The sequence below is a fragment of the Haematobia irritans genome, chromosome 1 (assembly GCF_050003625.1).
Source record: "Haematobia irritans isolate KBUSLIRL chromosome 1, ASM5000362v1, whole genome shotgun sequence".
Lineage (NCBI taxonomy): Eukaryota > Metazoa > Arthropoda > Insecta > Diptera > Muscidae > Haematobia > Haematobia irritans.
In genome coordinates, this window is record NC_134397.1 from 248,322,436 (window position 1) to 248,349,791 (window position 27,356).

The 27,356-nt window shown below is 31.3% G+C and overlaps 1 protein-coding gene across 3 annotated transcripts in view; it reads right to left on the reverse strand.

The window, feature by feature from the left end:
- The window catches only part of LOC142219677 (carcinine transporter-like), a 105,078-nt gene that overhangs the window by 71,967 nt on the left and 5,755 nt on the right, over window positions 1-27,356 (reverse strand). The window contains exon 1 of one of the 3 annotated variants that reach the window (XM_075288567.1): window positions 6,709-6,804. The exons of 1 other annotated variant lie outside the window; for it this stretch is intronic. The gene's annotated coding sequence lies outside the window, so the exon portion shown is untranslated. Of the gene's footprint in view, window positions 1-6,406; window positions 6,805-27,356 lie in introns of those variants that run through there. One more of the 3 variants, XM_075288559.1, reaches the window with a different exon arrangement.

The following is a 27,356-nucleotide window of genomic DNA, read 5'->3' on the forward strand; positions in this document are numbered from 1 at the left end:
GCTTAGAGTCTCCGGAGTTCAAATCTGGGGATCGGGTTATATGGGACTATATATAACTATGTACCGATGTGTACCAATTTTTGCCTGTTTGTTAGATACCATATACCAACACCATGTACCAAATTTCAGCAAGATCGGATGAAATATGCTTCTCTTAGAGGCTCCGCAAGCCAAATCTGGGGGTCCGTTTATATAGGGACTATACGTAAAAGTTGTCCGAAAAGGTCCATTTGCAATACCATCCGACCTACATCAATACTTATGCCAAGTTTCAAGTCGAAAGCTTGTTTCGCTCGGAAGTTAGCGTGATTTCAACAAGCGGACGGAAAAAGCTATATATGGGAGATATATCTAAATCTGAGCCGATTTCAACCAAATTTGGCACGCATAGCTACAATGCTAATTCTACTCCCTGTGCAAAATTTCAACTAAATCGTAGTTAAAAATTAGCCTCTGTGGTCATATGAGTGTAAATCGGGCGAAAGCTATATATGGGAGATATATCTAAATTTGAACCGATTTCAATAAAATTTGGCACACTTGACTATAGTACTAATTGTTCTTCTTGTGCAAAATTTTAAGCAAATTAGGGTAGGTTAGGTTAGGTGGCAGCCCGGTGTATCAGGCTCACTTAGACTATTCAGTCCATTGTGATACCACATTGGTGATCTTCTCTCTTATCACTGAGTGCTGACCGATTCCATGTTAAGTTCAATGACAAGGGACTTCCTTTTTATAGCCGAGCCCGAACGGCGTTCCACATTGCAGTGAAACCACTTAGAGAAGTTTTGAAACCCTCAGAAATGTCATCAGCATTACTGAGGTGGGATAATCCACCGCTGAAAAACTTTTTTTGGTGTTCGGTCGAAGCAGGATTCGAACCCACGACATTGTGTATGCAAGGCGGGCATGCTAACCATTGCACCACGGTTTTACCCATAGGGTAAAACTCTGGCTTCTGGGGCCATATAAGTCCATATCGGGCGAAATATATGTATGGGAGCTATATCTAAATCTGGATCTAAATCAATAGGGCTCTATTCTGAGCCAAAACACATATTCATGGTTGGACTAAAACTGCGACCTAGACTTTGATTACAAAAATGTGTTCACGGACAGACGGACATGGCTATATCAACTCAGGAGCCCACCCTGAGCATTTTTGCCAAAGACACCATGTGTCTATCTCGTCTCCTTCTGGGTGTTGCAAACATATGCACTAATTTATAATACCCTGTTCCACAGTGTGGCGCAGGGTATAAAAATAATTGATACAACCAAGTTCGGAAAACTAAGTCACTGAAAAAAGGGATTTTTTTTTAAATTTTTAAATAAAAATTTATTTCAAACAAAAAATTTTTTAATCAAACTAAAAACACAAAGTCATATAAGAAAATAATTGAAAATTGTCAAGAAATTAATTTAGTTTTGCATTCAACATCAATTAAATTTTTAATTGAATCAATTAAAAAATTAATTGAAATTTTCAAATTAAATCAATAAATTTTTAATCAAATATTTTTTTTATTTTTTTTCCAATTAAAACTGTGATTGATACTATCATTTTCGTGATTAAAGATATTTCAATTAAAAAATTAATTGGATCAATTAATTTCGTGATTGAATGAGAAAAAATTTTTGGTGGGTAGTATTATTAAAATTGTCATGATTTGGCGCCAATGATTTTCTTCTTTACTTTTAGTACATGTTTTCTTCTATGAGAGCATGTAATTTCGTGAACTGCAGTTAAAGAGTACAACAGGGCATTAAATTTTCTTGGTTTTAAAAAGGATTTATGGAAATCTCAAAATGTGAAGTACAATTAAGTTCATTTTTCTCACGAGATAGTTCATTTTTCCTATAAAACAGTCTACTTTTTTTCGGTGTGGTCACAATTTAACGCCATGATTTTTTCCACTCTTTTAAATCAAATTATATTGCAAACTACATTCTCCCTATTTTACCAATGCCTTGTGGAAATCTCAAACAGTGATGGACAATTTAATTAAATTTTCGCACGAGATGGGTTTTCTATAAAACACTCGATTTGTTATACCCACCACCATAGAATGGTGACGAGGGTATAATAAGTTTGTCATTCCGTTTGTAACACATCGAAATATCGATTTCCGACTATATAAAGTATATATATTCTTGATCAGGGAGAAATTCTAAGACGATATAACGATGTCCGTCTGCCTGTCTGTCTGTCTGTTGTAATCACGCTACAGTCTTCAATAATGAAGCAATCGTGCTGAAATTTTGCACAAACTCGTCTTTTGTCTGCAGGCAGGTCAAGTTCGAAGATGGGCTATATTGGTCCATGTTTTGGTATGGTCCCCATATAAAACGACCTCCCGATTTGGGGTCTTGGGTTTATAGAAACCGTAGTTTTTATCCAATTTGTCTGAAATTGGAAATCTAGAGGTATTTTAGGACCATAAAGAGGTGTGCCGAAAATGGTGAGTATCGGTCCATATTTTCGTATAGCCTCCATATAGACCGATTTCCCGATTTTACTTCTTGGGCTTCTAGAATCCGAAGTTTTTATCCTATTTGCCTGAAATTGGAAATCTAGAGGTATTTTCAGGTCATAAAGAGGTATGCCGAAAACGGTGAGTATCGGTCCATATTTTAGTATAACCCCCATAAGAACTATCTCCCGATTTAACTCCTTGGGTTTCTAGAAACCGTAGTTTTTATCCGATTTGCCTTAAATTGTAAATATTCTGGTATTTTAGGCTCACAAAAACGTGTATCGGATTAAGTTTTTATCGGTCCATTTGGTAATGCCTCCATATAGACCGACTTCACTTCTTGAGGGTGTAGAAAGCGCACTGATCATGAAAATTGCTTGAAACTCAATGTAAAATTTCCAGATTTTACTTCTACAGATTTAAGATTTCAAAAAAAAAAAACAAGTATATACGGCCGTAAGTTCGGCCAGGCCGAATCTTATGTACCCTCCACCATGGATTGCGTAGGAACTTCTACTAAAGGCTGTCATCCACAATCGAATTACTTGGGTTGCGAAAACACTTGCCGATGGCAAGGTATCGTAAAACTTTTTAACACTGTCTTCAAAATTGTAAGTTAGCCCATACGGGGTATATAAAGGGTGATTCTTTTGAGGTTAGGATTTTCATGCATTAGTATTTGACAGATCACGTGGGATTTCAGACATGGTGTCAAAGAGAAAGATGCTCAGTATGCTTTGACATTTCATCATGAATAGACTTACGATCTGCCACAACGTCGAATTTTCAGTGAATGGGCCCTAGAAAAGTTGGCAGAAAATCCGCTTTTTTATCGACAAATTTTGTTCAGCGATGAGGCTCATTTCTGGTTGAATGGCTACGTAAATAAGCAAAATTGCCGCATTTGGAGTGAAGAGCAACCAGAAGCCGTTCAAGAACTGCCCATGCATCCCGAAAAATGCACTGTTTGGTGTGGTTTGTACGCTGGTGGAATCATTGGACCGTATTTTTTCAAAGATGCTGTTGGACGCAACGTTACGGTGAATGGCGATCGCTATCGTTCGATGCTAACAAACTTTTTGTTGCCAAAAATGGAAGAACTGAACTTGGTTGACATGTGGTTTCAACAAGATGGCGCTACATGCCACACAGCTCGCGATTCTATGGCCATTTTGAGGGAAAACTTTGGAGAACAATTCATCTCAAGAAATGGACCGGTAAGTTGGTCACCAAGATCATGCGATTTGACGCCTTTAGACTATTTTTTGTGGGGCTACGTCAAGTCTAAAGTCTACAGAAATAAGCCAGCAACTATTCCAGCTTTGGAAGACAACATTTCCGAAGAAATTCGGGCTATTCCGGCCGAAATGCTCGAAAAAGTTGCCCAAAATTGGACTTTCCGAATGGACCACCTAAGACGCAGCCGCGGTCAACATTTAAATGAAATTATCTTCAAAAAGTAAATGTCATGGACCAATCTAACGTTTCAAATAAAGAACCGATGAGATTTTGCAAATTTTATGCGTTTTTTTTTTAAAAAAAAGTTATCAAGCTCTTAACAAATCACCCTTTATTAAACAAAAAAAGGCCGATTAAATACGTATATAATCTAGTTTGACAAAATTTTCTATAGAAATAAAATTTTGACAAAATTTTCTATAGAAATGAAACCTTGACAAAATTTTCTATAGAAATAAAATTTTGACAAAATTTTCTATAGAAATAAAAATTTGACAAAATTTTCTATAGAAATAAAATGTTGACAAAATTTTCTATGGAAGTAAAATGTTGACAAAATTTTCTATAGCAATACAATTTTGACAAAAATTTCTATAGAAATAAAATGTTGACAAAATATTGTATAGAAATAAAATTTTGACAAAATTTTGTATAGAAATAAAATGTTGACAAAATTTTCTACAGAAATAATTTTTTTACAAAATTTTCTATAGAAATAAAATTTTGACAAACATTTCTATAGAAATAAACTTTTGACAAAACTTTCTATAGAAATGAAATTTTAACAAAACTTTCTATAGTAATAAAATTTGACAAAATTTTCTATGGAAATAAAGTTTAGGTAGATTACAAAATTTTCTATAGAAATAAAATTTTGACAAAATTTTCTATGGAAATAAAATTTTGACAAACATTTGTATAGAAATAAACTTTTGACAAAACTTTCTATAGAAATGAAATTTTGACAAAACTTTCTATAGTAATAAAATTTGACAAAATTTTCTATGGAAATAAAGTTGTGTAATAAGTCATCGGCTATATATAACTAAAGACCGATATGGACCAATTTTTACATGGCTGTTAGAGGCCATATATTGACAAAATGTACCAAATTTCAACCGTATCGGATGACTTTTGTTCCTCCAAGAGGTTCCGGACGTCAAATCTGGGGACGGTTTATATGGGAACTATATATAATTATGGACCGATATGGACCAATTTTTGCATGGTTGTTAGAGACCATATATTAACACCATGTACCAAATTTCAACTGGATCGGATGAATTTTGCTCTTCCAAGAGGCTCCGGAGTTCAAATCTGGGGATCGGTTTATATGGGGGCTATATATAATTATGGACCGATATGGACCAATTTTTGCATGGTTGTTAAAAACCGTATTCTAAGACCACGTACTAAATTTCAACCGGATCGGATGAATTTTGCTCCTCCAAGAGGCTCCGGTGGTCAAATCTGGGGATCGGTTTATATGGGAGCTATATATAATTATGGACCGATATGGACCAATTTTTGCATGGTTGTTAGAGGCCATATACTAACTTCAGGTACCAAATTTCAACCGGATCGGATGAATTTTGCCCCTCCAAAAGTCTCCGGAGGTCAAATCTGGGGATCGGTTTATATGGGGGCTATATATAATTATGGACCGATATGGACCAATTTTTGCATGGTTGTTAGAGACCATATACTAACATCAGGTACCAAATATCAATCGGATCGGATGATGTTTGCCCCTCCAAGAGGCTCCGGAGGTCAAATCTGGGTATCGGTTTATATGGGGGCTATATATAATTATGGACCGATATGGACCAATTTTTGCATGGTTGTTAGAGACCGTATACTAAGACCACGTACCAAATTTCAACCGGATCGGATGAATTTTGCTGCTCCGGGAGGCTCCCCAAGCCAAATTTGGGGATCGGTTTATATGGGGGCTATACGTAAACGTGGTCCGATATGGCCCATTTTCAATACCTACATGAATAACAACTACTTGTGCCAAGTTTCAAGTCGATAGCTTGTTTCGTTCGGAAGTTAGCGTGATTTCCACAGACGGACGGACGGACAGACGGACGGACATGCTTAGATCGACTCAGAATTTCACCACGACCCAGAATATATATACTTTATGGGGTCTTAGAGCAATATTTCGATGTGTTACAAACGGAATGACAAAGTTAATATACCCCCATCCTATGGTGGAGGGTATAAAAACGTTAATTTTCTTGCACACTTACAAGAGATGTTAATGATTCCTCTAAAACTCAAACAAAAATGGTTCTTATAAATCCAGAATCTGATATAGTCCTCATAGGTGAAATCTTTAAATTTATCTTCGGGAAGTGTCCTCAAGTCCTCAAGCCCTCCTGAAATTTCAAAGGAACCCCTAATATTTGGTTCATGGTGGTGGGTATTTAAGATTCGGCCCGGCCGAACTTACTGCTGTATGTACTTGTTTTTTCTATGCGTTTGCAAACATTGTAAACTTCGAAATTCAATAATTTGTTTTTTTTTTTTTTTTTGGGCACTGCACTTGTCACTTATCTTTAATACTCATTCTTTTTATTTGTTTACTCAGATTAATTTTTTGTTGTCAATATTTAAAAAAATATTTTTTTTGATTGATTGTCCAAACCACATTTCTAATTTGTGGGCATATTTTCGAGTATTACCTTCGAGTATTATATTTTTTTCCACCAAAATGTTGTTAGGTGTTTTTGTTAGTTTAATTTCTTTTTTTAGTTGATAACAATTTTGTGTTAAAATAATATTCACATATTTTTTAGTTTATTTCAAACATCGGTTATATTCACTTCACTCATAATTTTTTTCCATTACAATTTTTTCCATTGTGTGTGATTATCGTGTTAATTTATTTATGTCCTATTTTGTGTTGTATTTTTTTCTGTATCTAATTCGATACAACGAAATATAGAATTTTCACAACGAACCAAAGAAAAGGTGGACTTGTTACCTCGCAACGATCAACGACAACTGGATCGAAGGAATCGTAATGATGTTGAACCAGAACTGCTGCTCACTGTTCCACAACACCATTGAGATATTCTGATCAGATAAGAATTTTATATGCGGCTCAGTTTGGTCTTCTAATTGTTTTATGATAATTGTAGAAATTGTTAAACAGCAGTTAGAAGAATACGATGATAAAAATAGCTACAACAATTTTTTTTTGTTTGGTAAACATTTGATTAAATGCATCTAAATCAGTACGATAACATTGTAGTGATAGTTGCCATAAGAAGATTAGTGTTTACAAAAAAATTGATTAAGCCCATACCATACCACTATGATGGGAATGGGAAAATGTCATGAAATCTTATCACAACTACAGAAGTTAACAACTATTTGGTAGTTACAAAAATTAAAAAAACAAATCAATTGAAGTTGTTGACCTACAAAATAAAATTTTCTATAGAAATGGAATTGTGATAAAATTTTTGAAAAAAATCTCAATACAATTAACATTTTGACAACATTTTCAATAAAAATAATTTTTTATAGAAATAAAATTTTGCTAAAATTTTCTACAGAACAGAATTTGACAAAATTTTTTATAGAAATAAATTTTTCTGTAGAAATAAAATTTTGCGAAAATTTTCTATAGAAATAAAATTATGATAAAATTTTCTATAGAAATAAAATTATGATAAAATTTTCTATAGAAATAAAATAATGATAAAATTTTCTATAGCAATAAAATGTTGACAAAAATTTCTATAGAAATAAAGTTTTGACAAAATTTTCAAAAGAATTAAAACTTTGACAAAATTTTTTATAGCAATACAATTTTGACAAAATTCTCTATAGAAAAAAATTGAAAAAATTTTCAAAAGAATTAAAATTTTGACAAAATTTTCTATAGCAATAAAATTTTGACAAAATTTTCTATAGAAAAAAAATTGAAAAAATTTTCTACAGAAATAAATTTTTGACAAAATTTTCTATAAAAATAAAATTATGATAAAGTTTTCTGTAGAAATAAAATTTTGCGAAAATTTTCTATAGAAATAAAATTTTGACAAAATTTTCTATAGAAATAACATTTTGACAAATTTTTCAATAGAAATAAAATTTTGCAAAAATTTTCTACAGAAGAGAATTTGACAAAATTTTTTATAGAAATAAAATTTTGCGAAAATTTTCTATAGAAATCAAATTATGATAAAATTTTCTATAGAAATAAAATGATGATAAAATTTTCTATAGAAATAAAATTATGATAAAATTTTCTATAGAAATAAAATAATGATAAAATTTTCTGTAACAATAAAATTTTGACAAAATTTTCTATAGAAATAAAGTTTTGACAAAATTTTCAAAAGAATTAAAACTTTGACAAAATTTTTTATAGCAATACAATTTTGACAAAATTCTCTATAGAAAAAAAAATTAAAAAAATTATCTACAGAAATAAAATTTTGACAAGATTTTCTATAAAAATAAAATTATGATAAAGTTTTCTGTAGAAATAAAATTTTGCGAAAATTTTCTATAGAAATAAAATTTTGACAAATAAAAATAAAATTTTGACACAATTTTCTATAGAAATAAAATTTTGACAAATTTTTCAATAGAAATAAAATTTTGCAAAAATTTTCTACAGAACAGAATTTGAAAAAATTTTTTATAGAAATAAATTTTTCTGTAGAAATAAAATTTTGCGAAAATTTTCTATAGAATTAAAATTATGATAAAATTTTCTATAGAAATAAAATAATGATAAAATTTTCTATAGCACTAAAATTTTGACAAAATTTTCTATAGAAATAAAGTTTTGACAAAATTTTCAAAAGATTTAAAATTTTGACAATACTTTCTATAGCAATAAAATTTTGACAAAATTCTCTATAGAAAAAAAATTGAAAAAAAATTTTATACAGATATAAAATTTTGACAAGATTTTCCAAAAAATTAAAATTATAATAAAGTTTTCTGTAGAAATTTTTTAAAGAAATAAAATTTTGCGAAAATTTTCTATAGAAATAAAATTATGATAAAATTTTCTATAGAAATAAAATTATGATAAAATTTTCTATAGAAATAAAATAATGATAAAATTTTCTGTAACAATAAAATTTTGACAAAGTTTTCTATAGAAATAAAGTTTTGACAAAATTTCCAAAAGAATTAAAACTTTGACAAAATTTTTTATAGCAATACAATTTTGACAAAATTCTCTATAGAAAAAAAAAATTGAAAAAATTTTCTACAGAAATAAAATTTTGACAAGATTTTCTATAAAAATAAAATTATGATAAAGTTTTCTGTAGAAATAAAATTTTGCGAACATTTTCTATAGAAATAAAATTTTGACAAATAAAAATAAAATTTTGACACAATTTTCTATAGAAATAAAATTTTGACAAATTTTTCAATAGAAATAAAATTTTGCTAAAATTTTCTACAGAACAGAATTTGACAAAATTTTTTATAGAAATAAATTTTTCTGTAGAAATAAAATTTTCCGAAAATTTTCTATAGAAATAAAATTATGATAAAATTTTCTATAGAAATAAAATAATGATAAAATTTTCTATAGAAATAAAGTTTTGACAAAATTTTCAAAAGAATTAAAATTTTGACAATACTTTCTATAGCAAATAAATTTTGACAAAATTCTCTATAGAAAAAAAATTGAAAAAAAATTTCTACAGATATAAAATTTTGACAAGATTTTCTAAAAAATTAAAATTATAATAAAGTTTTCTGTAGAAATAAAATTTTGCGAAAATTTTCTATAGAAATAAAATTTTTACAAAAATTATTAAAACAAAAATCAATTGAAGTTGACAAAATAAACTAGTAAAAATAGATTTTTATACCCTCCACCATAGGATGGGGCTATATTAACTTTGTCATTCCGTTTGTAACACATCGAAATATTGCTCTAAGACTCCATAAAGTGTATATATTCTGGGTCGTGGTGAAATTCTGAGTCGATCTGAGCATCTCCGTCCGTCCGTCCGTCTGTTGAAATCACGCTAACTTCCGAACGAAAAAAGCTATCGACTTGAAACTTGGCACAAGTAGTTGTTATTGATGTAGGTCGGATGGTATTGCAAATGGGCCATATCGGTCCACTTTTACGTATAGCCCCCATATAAACGGACCCCCAAATTTGGCTTGCCGATCCTCTAAGAGAACCAAATTTCATCAGATCCGGCTGAAATTTGGTACATGATGTTGGTATATGGTCTCTAACAACCATGCAAAAATTGGTCCACATCGGTCCATAATTATATATAGCCCTTATATAAACCGATCCCCAGATTTGGCTTGCGGAGCCTCAGAGAGAAGCAAATCTTATCAGATCCGGCTGAAATTTGGTACATGGTGTTGGTATATGGTCTCTAACAACCGTGCAAAAATTGGTCCACATCGGTCCATAATTATATATAGCCCCCATATAAACCGATCCCCAGATTTGGCTGGCGGAGCCTCTAAGAGAAACAAATTTCATCCGATCCGGCTGAAATTTGGTACATGTTGTTAATATATGGTCTCTAACAACCATGCGAAAATTGGACCACATCGGCCCATAATTATATATAGCCCCCATATAAACCGATCCCTAGATTTGACCTCCGGAGCCCCTTGGAAGAGCAAAATTCATCCGATTCGGTTGAAATTTGGTACGTGATGTTAGTACATGATATTTAACAACCATGAAAGTGGTCCATATCAGTCCATAATCATATATAGCCCCCATATAAACCGATACCGAGCCACTTGGAGGAGCAAATTTCATCCGAGTTAGTTGAAATTTGGTACATCGTGCTACTATATGGCCGTTAACAATCATGCCTAAATAGGTCCATATCGGTCTATAGTTATATATAGCCCCCAGATAAATAGATCCCCAATCACACAAAAATTGGTCTATATCAAGTTCATAATTTCAATCCTGGCTCTCTACGTACCGTGCAAAAGTCCATATCGATTCGTAATTATTTGTAGACTTACCTATACATACCTTTTTGGTCTAATATATACCACGTATGGACTAACTCACAATTTAGAAAACGATGTTAAGAAGTTTTAAGATACCACAACCCAATTAATTCGATTGTGGATGACAGTCTTTCGTAGAAGTTTCTACGCAATCCATGGTGGAGGGTACATAAGATTCGGCCTAGCCGAACTTACGGCCGTATATACTTGTTTTATTTTGATTTATTAATTTGGAATTAACGATTATTCAATATGGAAAGAAATATATTTCTACACGGTACAAAATACATAGTTAAACTAACGTAAATTTTAAATTATTTTTATTGTAAAACTAGTAAGAAAAGTCTAAAGTCGGGCGGGGCCGACTATATTATACCCTGCACCACTTTGTAGATCCAATTTTTCAATACCATATCACATCCGTCAAATGTGTTGGGTGCTATATATAAAGGTTTGTCCCAAATACATACATTTAAATATCACTCGATTTGGACAGAATTTGATAGACTTTTACAAAATCTATAGAATCAAAATTTAAGTCGGCTAATGCACTAGGGTGGAACACAATGATAGTAAAAACAAGTACATACAGCACTAAGTTCGGCCGGGCCTTTGAAATTTCAGGAGGGCTTGAGGACTTGAGGACATTTCCCGAAGATAAATTTAAAGATTTCACCTATGAGGACTATAATATCAGATTCTGGATTTATAAGAACCATTTTTGTTTGGGTTTTAGAGGAATCATTAACATCTCTTGTAAGTGTGCAAGAAAATTATAAAATAACGTCTTGATTTGAAATCTTAAATCTGTGGAAGTAAAATCTGGAAATTTTACATTGAGTTTCAAGCAATTTTCATGATCAGTGCGCCTTCTACACCCTCAAGGAGTGAAGACGGTCTATATGGAGGCATTACCAAATGGACCGGTAAAAACTTAATCCGATACACGTTTTTGTGAGCCTAAAATACCAGAATATTTACAATTTCAGGTAAATCAGATAAAAACTTCGGTTTCTAGAAACCCAAGGAGTTAAATCAGGAGATCGTTCTTATGGGGGCTATACTAAAATATGGACCGATACTCACCGTTTTCGGCACACCTCTTTATGACCCGCAAATACCTCTAGATTTCCAATTTCAGGCAAATAGGATAAGAACTTCGGATTCTAGAAGCCCAAGAAGTAAAATCGGGAAATCGGTCTATATGGGGGCTATACCAAAATATGGACCGATACTCACCATTTTCGGCACACCTCTTTATGACCCGAAAATACCTCTAGATTTCAGGCAAACAGGATAAGAACTTCGGATTCTAGAAGCCCAAGAAGTAAAATCGGGAAATCGGTCTATATGGGGGCTATACCAAAATACGGACCGATACTCACCATTTTCGGCACACCTCTTTATGGTCCTAAAATACCTCTAGATTTACAATTTCAGACAAATTGGATAAAAACTACGGTTTCTATAAGCCTAAGACCCCAAATCGGGAGGTCGTATTATATGGGGACCATACCAAAACATGGACCGATACTCACAATTTTTGGCACACGTATTTGTGGTCCTACAATACCTCTAGATTTCCAATTTCAGGTAAATTGAATAAAAACTGCGGTTTCTATAAGCCCAAGAAGTAAAATCGGGAGATCGGTCTATATGGGGGCTATACCAAAACATGGACCGATACTCACCGTTTTTGGCACACCTCTTTACAGTCATAAAATACCTCTAGATTTCAAATTTCAAGCAAATTGGATAAAAACTACGATTTCTATAAGTCCAAGACACCAAATCGGGAGGTCGGTTTATATGGGGACTATATCAAAACCTAGACCGATATAGTCCATCTTCGAACTTGACCTGCCTGCAGACAAAGGACGAGTTTGTGCAAAATTTCAGCACGATTGCTTCATTATTGAAGACTGTAGCGTGATTACAACAGGCAGACAGACAGACAGACGGACAGACGGACATCGTTATATCGTCTTAGAATTTCTCCCTGATAAAGAATATATATACTTTATATAGTCGGAAATCGATATTTCGATGTGTTACAAACGGAATGACAAACTTATTATACCCCCGTTACCATTCTATGGTGGTGGGTATAAAAATATGGGAAACATTTAAATCTGAAGCAATTTTAAGGAAACTTCGCAAAAGTTTATTTATGATTTATCGCTCGATATATATGTATTAGAAGTTTAGGAAAATTAGAGTAATTTTTACAACTTTTCGAATAAGCATTGATGATTTTACAAGGAAAATGTTGGTATTTTGACCATTTTTGTCAAAATCAGAAAAACATATATATGGGAATATATGAGAAATCTGAACCGATTTCAATCAAATTTGGCACACATGGCAATATTACTAATTGTACTCCTAGTGCAAAATTTCAAATTGGGCCAAAACTCTGGCTTCTGGGCCATATAAGTCCATATCGGGCGAAAAATATATATGGAAGCTATATCTAAATCTTAACCGATTTCAATCAAATTTATCACACATGACTATACTACCAATTTTACTCCTTGTGCAAAATTTCAAGCTAATCGGGATAAAACTCTGGCTTCTGAATCCATATAAGTGCATATCGGGCGAAAGATATATATGGGAGCTATATCTAAATCTGAATCGATTTTAACCCAATTTGGCACGCATAGCTACAATGCTAAATCTACTCCCTGTGCAAAATTTCAACCAAATTGGGCAAAAACTCTGGCTTTTTGGACCATATTAGTCCATATCGGGCGAAAAATATATATGGGAACTATATCTAAATCTGAAACGATTTCAATCAAATTTTGCACCCTTGACTATACTACTAATTGTACTCCTAATGCAAAATTTCAACCAAATTCGGCCAAAAATCTGGCTTCTGGGGCCATATAAGTCCATATCGGGCGAAAGATATATATGGGAGCTATATCTAAATCTGCACCGATTTCAATCAAATTTTGCACACTTGACTATACGACTAAGTGTTATGTTTGTACAAAATTTCAAGCAAATCGGTATAAAACTCTGGCTGCTGGGTCCATATAAGTGCATATCGGGCGAAAGATATATATGGAAGCTATATCTAAATCTGAACCTATTTCTTCCAAAATCAATAGAGTTCTATTCTGACCAAAATTAAGAACATGTGCCAAATTTGAAGGCGATTGGACATAATTTGCGACCTAGACTTTGATCACAAAAATGTGTTCGCAGACAGACGGACGGACAGACGGACATGGTTATATCGACTCAGGGACCCACCCTGAGCATTATTGCCAAAGACACCATGTGTCTATCTCGTCTCCTTCTGGGTGTTACAAACATATGCACTAACTTATAATACCCTGTTTTTTTTTGGCAAATTTTCAATAGAAATAAAATTTTGCCAAAATTTTTTATAGAAATAAAATTTTGCCAAAATTTTTTATAGAAATAAAATTTTGACAACATTTTTTATAGAAATAAAATTTTTACAAAATTTTTTATAGAAATAAAATTTGGACAAAATTTAAATCTAGAAAAAACTTTTTTCCTTTCACAAAAGTGCAAAAAATGTAATGGTAAGGTACATGATTTTCACGACCATGTAATGGTCTCAATTTTTGATCATTTAAATGATAGAACAGTTTGCGGCATTTGAGAACCACTTAAATGCTTATTGCCAGCATACATTTTTCTCGGCTAGAAAATTATTTTCACAAGGATAAAATACATGGTTTTCGCGCCAATTACATGCTCTATATAAGCATTAAATGGATGCTGTGATCATGTCCAATCAAGTTTTTTCTGTGCGTGCACCACCATGAATCAAATATAACAGTTACTTTTGAAAACTCTTCGTCGTAGCGTGTTACTTGATAATAAAGGGTGATTCTTTTGAGGTTAGGATTTTCATGCATTAGTATTTGACAGATCACGTGGGATTTCAGACATGGTGTCAAAGAGAAAGATGCTCAGTATGCTTTGACATTTCATCATGAATAGACTTACGATCTGCCACAACGTCGAATTTTCAGTGAATGGGCCCTAGAAAAGTTGACAGAAAATCCGCTTTTTTATCGACAAATTTTGTTCAGCGATGAGGCTCATTTCTGGTTGAATGGCTACGTAAATAAGCAAAATTGCCGCATTTGGAGTGAAGAGCAACCAGAAGCCGTTCAAGAACTGCCCATGCATCCCGAAAAATGCACTGTTTGGTGTGGTTTGTACGCTGGTGGAATCATTGGACCGTATTTTTTCAAAGATGCTGTTGGACGCAACGTTACGGTGAATGGCGATCGCTATCGTTCGATGCTAACAAACTTTTTGTTGCCAAAAATGGAAGAACTGAACTTGGTTGACATGTGGTTTCAACAAGATGGCGCTACATGCCACACAGCTCGCGATTCTATGGCCATTTTGAGGGAAAACTTCGGAGAACAATTCATCTCAAGAAATGGACCGGTAAGTTGGCCACCAAGATCATGCGATTTGACGCCTTTAGACTATTTTTTGTGGGGCTACGTCAAGTCTAAAGTCTACAGAAATAAGCCAGCAACTATTCCAGCTTTGGAAGACAAGCTGGAATAGACAATGCTCGAAAAAGTTGCCCAAAATTGGACTTTCCGAATGGACCATCTAAGACGCAGCCGCGGTCAACATTTAAATGAAATTATCTTCAAAAAGTAAATGTCATGGACCAATCTAACGTTTCAAATAAAGAACCGATGAGATTTTGCAAATTTTATGCGTTTTTTTTTTTTAAAAAGTTATCAAGCTCTTAACAAATCACCCTTTATATATTGGATTACTTGATAATGTATAGAACGATAATAAGTATATAGAAATGATTAAATAACGCGTTAATTAGAAATCTAAAATCTATAGCTTTGGAAATTTTATTTTCAATTTCAAGCAGCTTTCACCATCAGTGTGCCTACTATACCCTCAAGAAGTGAAATCGCTCTATACTCGTATAGAGGCATTACCAAATGGACCAATAAAAACTAAATCCGTTACAATTTCAAGCAAATCGGATAAAAACTACGATTTATATAAGCCCAAGGAGTTAAATCGGGAAATCAGTCTTATATGGGTGCTATGCTAAAAATATGCACCGATACAAAAAATCAGCACATCTAGTTGTGTTTCTGAAAAACCTACAGAATTTAGACCCCAAATCGGAGGGCGGGTTTATAAGGGGTATATATCAAAATCTAGATCGATACACAATTTATTCGGAACGCCTATTTATGGTCCTGAAAAACCTCTAGATTTCAAATTTCAAGCAAATTGAATAAAAACTTCGGTTTCTATATGGGGGCTATAGCAAACCATAGACCGATACACACCATATTCGGCACACCTGTTTGTGGTCCTAACATACCTTTAGATTTATAATTTCAAGAAAATCGGATTGAAAATACGCTTTCTATAAGCCCAAGGAGTAAAATCGGGAGATCGGTCTATATGGAGGCTATACCAAAACATGGACTGATATACCACATTTTCAACACACCTATTTGTGGTCATGAAATACGTCTGGATTTCAAATTTCAGGCAAAATAAAATACGGTTTCTAGAAACCCAAGACCCCAAATGGGGGGGGGGTCGGTTTATATGGGGGGCTATATCAAAACCTGGACCGATATAGCCCATCTTCGAAATTGAGCTGCCTACAAACAAAAAACGAATCTTTGCCAAATTGCAGGACGATATCTCCATTATTGAAAGCTGTGGCGTGATTACAACAGACAGACGGATAGGCGGACATGCTTATATAGTCTTAGAATTTCTCCCTGATCAAGAATATATATACTATGTATAGTCGGAAATCGATATTTCGATGTGTTAGAAACGGAATGGCAAACTTATTATACTCCCATCACCATTCTATGGTGGTGGGTATAATGAAATTTCTTGTGCCAAATGCAATCTGCTAAAAATATCACACAGTGTCATATCATGATTAAATCATAGTTTGCTAAACCTACCGGGTAAAAAAAAAGTATTTAAAAACACTTCAAAAGATTCTAAACTCCGTTTCCTGCTAAAGTCACAAAGTCTTAGTATGGTCTTTAAAAAAAATTTTACAACATCCTTGCATTTATTTACATTTATGTACAATACGAGTATTAATACACCACTGCTTAGTTGTGATGTTTACCAGAGCAAAACAAACATTCAAAGCATCGAGGCTAAGATTTTTCAGGCTCTTTGTCTCATTGTTGTTGGTTTTTTTATTGTTCTTGGGGCGATAACTGGTACAAGTGCATGCCAGAATTGTCTGTATGAGAATTTATGTGGGTGTGTATTCGAAGAGAGTGTAAAAATATAACACTCATGCCCATTACACATAAGAATATGCAAAGTTTTCTTCTTCTTCTTCTACTTCATTCATTAACTGTTAACCCATATTCCATTCTTAGATCGCGGATATTCTCTACTAAGTTTATCCAAAAGTTGTTCGTTTTTATTGGGTCTTCATGTGTGTTCATGTAAGTGTGTGCATGAGTAGGAGTATTCTTGTTAGAGGTGAGAGAGTGAAACGAAATTGTCATGACTCACGAGAGTCATGAATAAAATCTTCAAAATAATAAACTTGAATGTGAATGTTATGTGTTGCAATGGCTAACATGTTCGCCTTGCATACAATGGGACCAAGGGTTCGTTCAACGGTTGCCACAGTTGTTAGAATTCTACCAAAAATGGTAGATTTTTTACTGTTTGGTAGACTGGAAAAATATTCGATGTTTTGGTAGATTTTGCAAAAGATTCCTCTCCAAATAAGAATTTGTAATAGCACTAAAATATTGACAAGATTTTCTATAGAAATAAAATTTTGACAAAATTTTCTATACAAACAATGACCTACAATAAAATCAAATTATCTAAAGAAATAAAATGTTGAGAAAATTTTCTCTAGAAATAAAATTTTGAGAAAATTTTCTATAGAAATAAAATTTTGAGACAATTTTGTATAGAAATAATACTTTGACAAAATTTTCTATAGAAATGAAATTTTTTTACAATTTTCTATAAAAATGAAATTTTAACAAAATTTTCTATAGAATTAAAATGTTGATAAAATTTCGTATATACATAATTAAAATTGTGACAAAAAATTATACAACATTTTTTATAGAAATTTTATTTTGACCAAATATTCTATAGAAACAAAAATAACATTTTTACAAACTTTTCCATTAAAATAAAATTTTTAACAAAATTTTGTTAATAAATTAATAGAAATAATAGAAATAAAAATTTGACAAAATTTTCTATAGATATAAAATTTTGATAACATTTTCTATAGAAATAAAACTTGGACAAAATTATCTATAGAAATAAAATTTTTACTAAATTTTCTATAGAAATAAAATATTGACTAAATTTTCTATAGAAATAAAATTTTGAGAAAATATTTTATAAAAATATAATTTTGAAAAAATTTTCTATTGAAATCAAAATGTAGCAAAATTATTGCTTTTGATATAAAATTTTGACAAAATTTTCTATATTAATAACATGTTGACTAAATTATCTATAGAAATAAAATTTTGAAAAAAATTCCTATAGAAATAAAATTTTAAGAAAATTTTCTATAGAAATTAAATTTTGAAAAAAAAAATTCTATAGAAATAAAAATGTGGCAAAATTATTGCTTTAGATACAAAATTTTGACAAAATTTTCTATATTAATCAAATTTTCACAAAATTTTCTATATTAATAAAATTTTGATAAAATTTTCTATATTAATACAATTTTGTTAAAATGTTCTATAGAAATAAAATTTTGACAAAATTTTCTATAGAAATAAAATTCTAACAAAATTTTCATTAGAAATAAAATTTTGACAACATTTTCTATAGAAATAACATTTTGACAAACTGTTTATAATTGGTTGATAGTTTTGCTGCAAGTAGAGGATGCTGATGAGGAATATGGTAATTCCGAAATAGCTTCCCACCCAACATTCTTGCAGTCTATAAAGCTTTGCCCAAATAAATTTGACAAGCATACTTTTCCTCTGTTGGTTAAGCTACACTTGTAGTTTAGTCAATGTTGAAATGAAAAACAACAATTAGAAATAAAATTTTGACAAAACTTTCTATAGAAATAAAATAAAATAAAATAAAATAAAATAAAATAAAATTTTGCCAAAAATTCTTATAGAATTCTTTTTTATCAAATATTTTTCTAACAAATTATTTTTTTATGTTATGCATCGTTTTTATACCCTTCACCACTACTGTGGTACAGGGTATAATAAGTTTGTGCATTTGTATGTAACGCCAAGAAGGAGTAATCATAGACCAACCTTTTAGTATACGGATCGGCTTAGAATTAAATTCTGAGTCGATTTAGCGATGTCCGTCTGTCTGTCTGTCTGTCTGTCTGTTGATGTATTTTTGTGTGCAAAGTACAGCTCGCAGTTTTAGTCCGATTGTCCTAAAATTTGGTATAGGGTCCTGTTTCGGCTCAAAGACGATCCCTATTGATTTTGGAAAAAATCGGTTCAGATTTAGATATAGCTGCCATATATATTTTTCACCGATCTGGTCATAATTGGCGTGTATGTCAACCGATCTTCCTCAAATTCCGTACATCCGAATATTTTATGGGTCTCGAAAAACTTGCAAAATATCAGCCAAATCGGTCCAGATTTAGATATAGCTCCCATATATAGCTTTCGCCCGATTTACACTCATTTGCCCACAGAGGCCAATTTTTAACTCCGATTGAGTTGAAATTTTGAACAGGGAGTAGAATTAGCATTGTAACTATGCGTGCCAAATTTGGTTGAAATCGGTTCAGATTTGGATATATCTCCCATATATAGCTTTCGCCCGATTTACACTCATATGACCACAGAGGCCAATTTTTAACTCCCATTTAGTTGAAATTTTGCACAGGGAGTAGAATTAGCATTGTAACTATGCGTGCCAAATTTGGGTGAAATCGGTTCAGATTTGGATATATCTCCCATATATAGCTTTCGCCCGATTTACACTCATATGACCACAGAGGCCAATTTTTTGCTCCGATTTAGTTGAAATTTTGCACAGGGAGTAGAATTAGCATTGTAGCTATGCGTGTCAAATTTGGTTGAAATCGGTTCAGATTTAGATATATCTCCCATATATAGCTTTCGCCCGATTTACACTCATATGACCACAGAGGCCAATTTTTAACTCCGATTTAGTTGAAATTTTGCACAGGGAGTAGAATTAGCATTGTAGCTATACGTGCCAAATTTGGTTGAAATCGGTTCAGATTTAGATATAGCTCCCATATAAATGTTTTTCTGATTTCGACAAAAATGGTCAAAATACCAACAATTTCCTTGTAAAATCGTCACTGCTTAGTCGAAAAGTTGTAAAAATGACTCCAATTTTCCTAAACTTCTAATACATATATATCGAGCGATAAATCATAAATAAACTTTTGCAAAGTTTCCTTAAAATTGCTTCAGATTTAAATGTTTCCCATATTTTTTTACTAACATTGTGTTCCACCCTAGTGCATTAGCCGACTTAAATTTTGAGTCTATAGATTTTGCAGAAGTCTATCTAACTCGGTCCAGATCGAGTGATATTTAAATGTATGTATTTGGGACAAACCTTTATATATAGCCCCCAACACATTTGACGGATGTGATATGGTATCGAAAATTTAGATCTACAAAGTGGTGCAGGGTATAATATAGTCGGCCCCGCCCGACTTTGGACTTTCCTTACTTGTTTTTTACTAAAATTGTGTTCCACCCTAGTGCATTAGCCAACTTAAATTCTGAGTCTATAGATTTTGTAAAAGTCTATCAAAGTCTGTCCATATCGAGTGATATTTAAATGTATGTATTTGGGACAAACCTTTACATATATCACCCAACACATTTGACGGATGTGATATGGTATCGAAAAATTAGATCTACAAAGTGGTGCAGGGTATAATATAGTCGGCCCCGCCCGACTTTAGACTTTGCTTACTTGTTATTTTTTATTTTCTGCATATATTTTCGTATAAATATATTTTTTCCATTAAAAATCAACACAAAAATTAAAAATTCTCGTAATTTGCAAAACCTTCTCAAAAGAACTTCCATGGAAGCGAAAAAGTAAAACGGCACAGGTACAAATCCCATCGGGGATGAAATTTATTTTTTTTATTATTATTTTTTACTATAAATATTCTATTTTTTATTTTTTATTAGATTTCTATATTTTTTTTTTTTTTTTGCAAAATTTAATTGTGCAAAATTTGCACTTAAAATAGCCTGATTGCGTTCTATCTAATACTTGTCCAAAAGGACTGCATCGGACGTGGAAAAAAATCATTGGGGGTTCCCACGATGCGCTTTAGAAGAAATGTTTGTGGACTTGTCCAAAAGGATATCGGCAGTTGAAAAACACGATGGGGATTCTGGGATGGGCCTTAAAAGAAATTTTTGTGGAACAACTTCCAATTTTGTTGGTAGAATTCTACCAAAAATGATAGATTTAGTACTGTTTGGTAGATTGGTAGAATATTCGTTGCTTTGGTAGATTTTTCAAAATATTCCTCTTCAACTAAGAGGTATTTCACAAATTTGAAATAGCAATAAAATTTTGACAACATTTTCTATAGAAAAAACAAATTTTGCAAAATTTTCTATAAAAATAACATTTTCACAAAATTTTCTTTAGAAATAAAATTTTGGCAGAATTCTCTAAAGAAAAAAATAAATTTGGAAAATTTTCTTTGGAAAATTAAATTTCTAAAGAAATTAAATTTTGATAAAATTTTCTATAGAAATTAAATTTTGATAAAATTTTCTATAGAAATAATATTCTGACAAAATATAAATAAAATTTTGACAATATAATCTATAAAAATAAAATTTTGTATAGAAATAAAATTTTGACAAAATTTTCTATAGAAATAACATTTGACAAAATTTTCTATATAAATAAAATCTTGAAAAAAACTTTCTATAAAAATAAAATTTTGACAAAATCTTCTGAAGAAATAAAATTTTGAAAAAAGCCGAACACCAAAATGTTTCTATAGATATTAAATTTTGACAAAATATTGTATAGAAATAAAATTTTGACAAAATTTTCTATCGAAATAAAATTTTGAAAAAAAAACTTTCTATAGAAATAAAATTTTGAAAAAAACTTTCTATAGAAATAAAATTTTGACAAAATTTTCTATAGAAATAACATTTGACAAAATTTTCTATATAAATAAAATTTTGAAAAAAACTTTCTATAAAAATAAAATTTTGACAAAATCTTCTAAAGAAATAAAATTTTGAAAAAAGCCGAACACCAAAATATTTCTATAGAAATTAAATTTTGACAAAATTTTGTATAGAATTAAAATTTTGACAAAATTTTGTATAGAAATAAATTTTTGACAAAATTTTCTATCGAAATAAAATTTTGAAAAAAAAAACTTTCTATAGAAATAACATTTGACAACATTTTCTATATAAATAAAATTTTGAAAAAAAAAAACTTTCTATAAAAATAAAATTTTGACAAAATCTTCTAAAGAAATAAAATTTTTAAAAAAGACGAACACCAAATTGTTTCTATAGAAATTAAATTTTGACAAAATTTTGTATAGAAATAAAATTTTGACAAAATTTTCTATCGAAATAAAATTTTGAAAAAAACTTTCTATAGAAATAAAATTTTGACAAAATTTTCTATCGAAATAAAATTTTGAAAAAAAACTTTCTATAGAAATTAAATTTTGACAAAATTTTCTATAGAAATAAAATTTTTAAAAAAACCGAACACCAAAATGTTTGTATACAAATTAAATTTTGACAAAATTTTCTATCGAAATAAAATTTTGAAAATATGTTTCTATAGAAATAAAATGTTGACAAAATTTTCTATAGAAATAATATTTTGACAAAATTTTCTATAGATTTGTTTGTTTGTTAGTTTTTTGGTAGAAATTTCTCTAAATTTTGGTAGATTTTTTTAGCTTGAGTGGCAACCGTGGTTCATTCCCAGTTTCAGCCGAACACCAAAATGTTTATAGTGGTAAAGCTGCTGACTCTGATTTCTGAGTTTTTCAAAGCTTCTAGGAATGCTTTCACCGTAATGTGTGTTATAGGAAGGAGATCCCTTGTCATCAGTCTGAATATGGAATTGGGAAGCCCTCAGTGATAAGCAGGGCTGTGGAGTCGGAGTCGGAGTCTTGGAGTCGGAGTCTGAAGAGCTTCTAGGAATGCTTTCACCGTAATGTGTGTTATAGGAAGGAGATCCCTTGTCATCAGTCTGAATATGGAATTGGGAAGCCATCAGTGATAAGCAGGGCTGTGGAGTCGGAGTCTTGGAGTCGGAGTCTGAAGATTTGGCTGGAGTCGGAGTCGGAGTCGTAAAAATTTTGCTCGACTCCAACTCCGGCTAAACCAAATTTTTTAAAACACTTCACATTTTTGTAACTAAAACAGTTTTTACGCAAATTAGTTTCCAATGCGTTATGCATTCGATCAATGTACACCACGATTGGAAATAAAAATCAACTTCCAATTACGGCTATCATTTTATGTTTCCTAGAATGTTATACTAGCAAATGGGCTGGATCGATCCATTTTAATCCCCATATCAATTTATTTGAAATAATTCGAATATATTGTTTTTAATTTTATTTTAAGGCTATATACCTACACACATATGACAGAAAAAATTGTCAAAGCTGTTTTTTATAGAAAATTTTGTCACTATTGTATTTATATGGAATGTTTTGTCAAAATTTAATTTCTATAAAAAAATTATTCGAAATATTATTACTATAGAAAATTTTTTTCCTATAGAAAATTAAGTCAACATTTATTTCTATAGAAAATAAAAAATAAAACAAGTATATACAGCAGTATGTTCGTCCGGGCCAAATCATAAATACCCACCACCATGAATCAAATATACTAATTTCCTTAGAAAATTTCATGGGGGTTTGATGACAGATCAGTTTAACCAGTTCGCATCCCGAAAATAAATGCAAAGATTTTACCTATCAGAATCCGGATTTATAAGAACTATTTTTGTTTGAGTTTTAAAGGAATCATAAACATATCCTGTAAATGTGCAAGAAAATTAAGAAAAAATACCTTGATTTGAAATCTAAAATCTATAGTACACCAACTGTTTTATGATTACGAGAAGTAATATCTGGCAAATTTACATTTATGGTAAATGCACCTTCTGTACCCTCAATATCTGAAATCGGTCTATATGGAGGCCTTACCAGCGTTGCAACAACGAATTTTTATTTTGGACCAAATTTTTCCAAAATTCGTACCAGGGGACCAGTTTTCTAATTTAAATTAAAATAATTTAAAAGTTACAATTTTTCTAAAATTTTTCTTCGAAATAAAATTTTTTCAAAATTTTATCTATCTATCTATATATATAAAATTCAAATTATGTTTGTTTATTTGTTTGTTTGTTTGTTTGTTTGTTTGTTTATTTGTATGTTCCGGGTTGGCGCGAAAACGGCTGAACCGATTTACTTGAAACTTTCAGAGATCGTGGGGGGCACTCATGTGCTGAAAATAGGGTACCTCATTTTTTGACATATGGTCGCGGAGAGGAACCCTCCCTTTGTTCGACTTTTTTTAAAGTACAGTAAAAAAACTAAAATTCTCTAAATTATCTGAGATTTACAGAGAACATGCGGTGAGGTTATGGAATTAATATGGTGTACCTGATGATTTCATATGTGGACGGGGAGGGGGACCTCCCCCTTGCCCTACTTTTTGAAACTTGGAATAAAATTATGCGATTTGCTTGAAATTTTCATTGAATGTTGGGGTTGGCATTTAGACAAAAATCCGCTACATTATTTTTCGATATTTGGTCGGGGAGGAGGACCACCCATTTGCCCGACTTTTTTGTTAAAGTACAGTGAAAACAAAACTAAACTCCCCCGACTGAAATTTTACGGAAAAAATGGGTGAGGTTATGAAATTTATATCAGGTTCTTAATTTTTTAATATTTGGTCGGGGAAAAATAAAAGGGCATAGGGAGACATCCGCTTCTCTTAAGTATGTTACATACAGAGAAACCATTAATTAATAGTTGATACCTGATTTTGTGATATTTGGACGGCTTATAATTTGCCTTTAGGCTTATAATTTGCTTGACATTTTCTGGGACTTTTACAAAAGATACGCTACATCACTTTTCGATACATGATTTTTAAATTAGTATATGATTTTTCGATATCTGGTTGGGGAAGGGGAAAATTGAAATAAACTTTGTCGATTTACTTCGATAGAATTTATAGGGGCCATTGAGTAGTTGTGAAATTAATATAGGGTACGTGATAGTCCGATATCAGATGGGAGTGGAGCGAAGGTGGTTTCCCTTTTGTCCGTTTTTTTTTTTTTTCTTAAATTGAAAGTAGAGGGTTGTCCGTAAATGGGAACTCGGAACTCGGTTATTATTTTTGCACAAGCTTCTGCCAGACTTCTTTTTAGTAAAGAACTTAAATTTACATGAAATTGGGAGCCAACATAGAGGATGCATCATTTTCCAACATTTTAGCAAATGTTAATGTGGTAACATTTTTTACTACTTTTGCTTTTTCCTATTTATTGGATGGGAAACAGTAATTCTTTGTATGTTATTATAATATAGTGCTTAATATTCAGATAGTTGAGGAGAAGGATACCTTTCCTTGACAAACCACTTAAAATTCACAAGAAATATAGAAGATTGTCCAACTACTTGAATACAGAACATTATTAAAAAAATTAAATTATTAAAACCCTCTCCCCGACATTTTTTAAGACGAACCGTTTTACATATGCAAGTAGTCCGATTTTACGAAAAAGCAAGTAGTCCGATTTGTTTGAAAGAATTCAAATCTTTTCGAATTGGTTGACTAAGTTCACGCAAAATGTTCCTACAAATACGCTTCGGAAGGCGCAGCTAAGCGGGCCGGGTGACGCTAGTTTCTATATAAAATGTTGACCTTATTCTATTTCTATCGAAAATTTTGTCCATGTTTTATTTCTATAGAAAATTTGGTCCAAATTTTATTTCAATAGATTTCATTTTAGCCAAAATTTAATTTCTATAGAAAATGTAGCCAAAGTTTAATTCTATTGAAAATTTAGCCAAAATTTAATTTCTGTAAAAAATTTAGCCAAAATTTTATTTCTATTACATATTTAGCAGAAATTTGTACAAAATTTTTGCATAATATTGTATCCCAAAATTTTTTAAGAAGCTTATTTCTATACAAAATTTTGTTAAAATTTTATTTCTATGAAAAATTTGTTAAAATTTTATTTCTATGAAAATTTTGTTAAAATTTTATTTCTATAGAAATTTTTGTCCAAATGTTATTTCTGCAGAAAAATTCCATTTGGTCTGACCATCGGACCAACTTCAATAATTTTTTGGGTCTATTTTGGTCAATCGGACTAATGGGGCTACGCCAAAAACATGGAAGGATACGTACAATATTCAGCACATCTATTGTAGTTCTAGAATATAGACCCCAAAACGGAGGGCCGGTTTATAAGGGGACTATATCAAAAACTGGATCGATACACAATATATTCGGCACACCTCTTAATGGTCCTAGAATACCTCCAGATTTCAAATTTCAGGCAAATTGGATAAAAACTACGGATTGTAGAAGTCCAAGAAGTAAACTCGTAACATCGGTCTAAAAGGGGGCTATATCAAAACTTCGTCCGATAGTGACCATCTTCGGCACGCCTTGTAATGGTCCTATAATACCTCTAGATTTCCAACTTCAGACAAATTGGATAAAAACTACGGATTCTAGAAGCTCAAGAAATAAAATCGGGAGTTCTGTCTATATGGGAGCTATATTAAAACATGGTCCGATAATCACCATTTTCAGCACTCCTCCTTATAGCCCTAGAATACCTCTAGGTTTCCAATTTCTGGCAAATTGGATAAAAACTACGGTTTTTATAAGCCCAAGACCCCAAATCGGGCGATCGGTTGATATGGGAGCTATATCAAAACCTGGACCGATCTAGCTCATCTTCGACATGACAAACTTATTATACCCCTGTCACCATTCTATGGTGGTGGGTATAAAAATATTTTTATGTAGAAAATTTTGTCAAAAATTTATTTCTATAGAAAATTTAGCCAAAATTTTGCTTCTATAGAAAATTGTGCAAAATTTTATTTACACAAAAAATTTGCCAAAATTTCTATTAATAATTTTTTCAAATTTTTTTCCATAGAAAATTGTGCCAAAATTTTGTTACTATAGATTTTTTTTATACAAAATTTATACAACATTTTATGTCGATAGAAAATTTAGTCAACATTTTATTTTTATAGAAAATGTAGTCTAAATTTTCTTTCTATAGAAAATTTTGCAGCATTTTATTTCTTTAGAAAATTTTGCAAAATTTTATTTACTACACAAAAAATTTTCCAAAAATTTCTATTGATATTTTTTTCAAAATTTTATTTCTATAGAAAATTTTGTCAAAATTTGTTTACTATAGTCTTTTTATAGAAAATTTGGTAAAAATTTATTTATATAGAAAATTTTCTCAAACATTTATTTATATAGAGAATTTAGTTCAAATTTTGTTTCTATAGAAAATTTTGCAAACTTTTATTTACTACACAACTGATACTCACTGCTAAGTCGAAAACTGGTA